We start from the raw sequence: 2636 nt of genomic DNA on the forward strand, positions 1-2636 counted from the left end.
ATAAAGGAATGGCAGGAAATCTTCAATGTGATGAACAGGAAAAATATGCAGCCAAGAATCTTTTATCCAGGAAGTTTGTCACTCAGAATAAAAGGAGAGATAAAGGTGTTCCCAAACAAACAAAAACTAAAGCAATTCATCACCACTAAACCAGCCCTACAAGGGATTCTAAGGGGGACTCTGTGAGTGAAATGTTCCAAGGACCACAAAGGACCAGAGACATCACTGCAAGCATGAAACCTACAGATAACACAATGACTCTAAACCCATATCTTTCAATACTAACAATGAATGTAAATGGACTAAATGCTCCAATCAAAAGACATAGGGTATCATAATGGATTAAAAAAACAAGACCCATCTATTTTCTGTCTACCAGAGACTCACTTTAGACCTGAGGATACCTTCATATTGAAAGTGAAGGGATGGAGAACTATCTATCATGCTATTGGAAGTCAAAAGAAAGCTGGAGTAGCTATACTTATATCAGACAAGCTAGACTTTACACTATGCATGCATGGTGAGGCTTGACTCACATTGTAATGAACAAATTTTATTACAAAAGTAAGGTGGTGAAAAATTAGAATTTGGTTTTCTGTTTGTTAAAAGCACAAATTTAGTTTTTGTGTTTTTTAACATTTGATCTACTTTTGATAATGGTTGTGAAAGTTCCTTTATCATTTAAGAGATTTTCCTAGAAAACAAAGATCCTGTATTTTATGTTGTATTTGTACAGGTATATAAGTGTTCTAGAAATTATGAGAAATTCCTGGAAATTTGATATGCCCTAGTATAATGTCATTACTTGTAATTACTCTCTTACTTTCTGAAATTGCTGTCATCAAAATTGAGGCTCATATTAAAAGAAATAACCAGAGTATCAGGAAAATGCCCCAGCTGATTTTCATGCAAAGACAGCCAGCAAAAAATCTACAAAGACAATGGCACATGTGAATAAAATCCATTCTGCTGCTACAAAAAAGTCCTCACACTGTAAGATTTTTGCCATTCTGATGTCAGAGTAACATAGCAACACTCTGCTTTTCAGTCACAGAAAATAAGTTGAGTAAACAATGGCTGTAAGTTGAACACTCATGGCTTTAGGAAACACAGGACAGCTGCTTGATTCTTCCTGACTCCCTGGTAAGCTCCATTGTTTTTGTTTTTGTTTTTTCATTCCCTCACCCATTATAAGTGAATTTAAGATGACTCAAATTATGGCTAGACATTACTCAGGAGACTTCTATAATATTGTGGAAATAACCTACTACCAATGTCTGACTTCTCAAGGTCCATTATCCTGGTAAAAATATTTTTGCCCCAGGAAGCCTCACACCTATTATTCCCTGTGGACTTTGAACACCTGCTGCTGGTCTTTAATCAATTGCCACTGAATTTGGATTACCAATGTGTTCTTCTTTATTATATGTGTGTTTTCCAGTTAGGTTGAAGCTTTCCCCTGCAGCAAGGCTGAAGCCTGCACAGTGGCAAAAAACTGTTAATAATTTCTTTTTCTCCTCCTCTCTTACTTTAAAAACATTATTTTCCTACAGTATAATGAAGCTCTTCTCTATTTGCTGGATAACTTGCTGCCTAATTCATGAATCATTAAATAAAGTCAATCAGCCCTTTACAGTTTGTTGATTTGAATTTTATTTTTAAACAGTTAACATACATTGTCTCTCCAGTGAAAGGTATTTAGATGTGAGGTGACAGGTGTCTGATGGCAGAAGTTCTTAGGGAAAGTCTCTATCCACTGACACCCCTGACATTCACATGAACCTTCTGCAATTCACAGGAATAGTTTGTTCTCCAACCGCCCTCTGAATATTTCCAAATAGTTAATTCTCTAAATGGCTCACAGCCATCCACCAGTCATCCTTCCCCTCAGCCTTTCAAGCCCACTGCACTCAAAATTGAGCATCCAGACTCTTCCACGTTTAGACCATCAGATCTATAATTCTATTTTTAGATCAGCACTCAATCCAAAGTGATTTCTTGCTTACCAGCTCCTGAAAGAAAAGAGACTTGGTGTCAGTGTTGAGCTCTGAATGTGTCCACTGGCAGCACAGGAAACACTGAGTCTGAAGAGCTCACACAGGAATACTTCTGCCCACAGACTGTCCTTGAACTGGAACAGGTCCTTTGTGCTGGTGTGGTCACGGCAGAGATTAAAGAGCTCACTGTCACCCCAAATGTTTAAACTGTGTGTGAGGAGCTGGCATGATTTAAATAGTCTCTGGTCTCTGCTCCACCCTCACATGAATCTGGCCAATAATAAAGAAGCATCCATCACATTGCAGAGCCCTGCATTTACAAGAACAGAAAGTGAAATCAAAGTTCTGAGGGTTGCTTTTCTGGGAAACACAGCCATTGCTAAGAAGTGAAACTGAAAGGCATCATGTCCACAGATTTTGTGTATTTTTGACATCATAAGTGAGAGGAGGGCACAGAACCCCAGGCAAGAGGCTTCTCAGTGACCCCTGAGAGGACACCCTAACCAGGCCCCAGGCACCAGGTCAGGCAGAATCTGAATCCAGAATTAGAGAACATAGGCCTGAGTTCTGGGAAAAGGACACTCAGGCCCCTTCATTAACCTTGGACGGCCTAAACTCCATAGGGAGTGAAGTCTAAAA

At 39.0% G+C, this 2636-nt stretch overlaps 1 long non-coding RNA gene across 1 annotated transcript; it reads right to left on the minus strand.

Annotated features, from left to right (window-relative positions):
• Positions 1–1629: 1629 nt before the first annotated feature.
• Positions 1630–2183, minus strand: LOC124520884 (uncharacterized). Its single transcript, XR_006964420.1, has 2 exons — positions 2098–2183; positions 1630–2012 (listed from the first exon to the last, which is right to left on the minus strand). It is a non-coding gene; the product is annotated as an uncharacterized LOC124520884 (long non-coding RNA).
• Between the last annotated feature and the right edge of the window lie 453 nt (positions 2184–2636).

This window comes from Lynx rufus, unplaced genomic scaffold (assembly GCF_022079265.1).
Source record: "Lynx rufus isolate CCGP_SWC_20201006 ecotype Redwood Valley unplaced genomic scaffold, mLynRuf1.p SCAF_1, whole genome shotgun sequence".
NCBI classification, from domain to species: domain Eukaryota; kingdom Metazoa; phylum Chordata; class Mammalia; order Carnivora; family Felidae; genus Lynx; species Lynx rufus.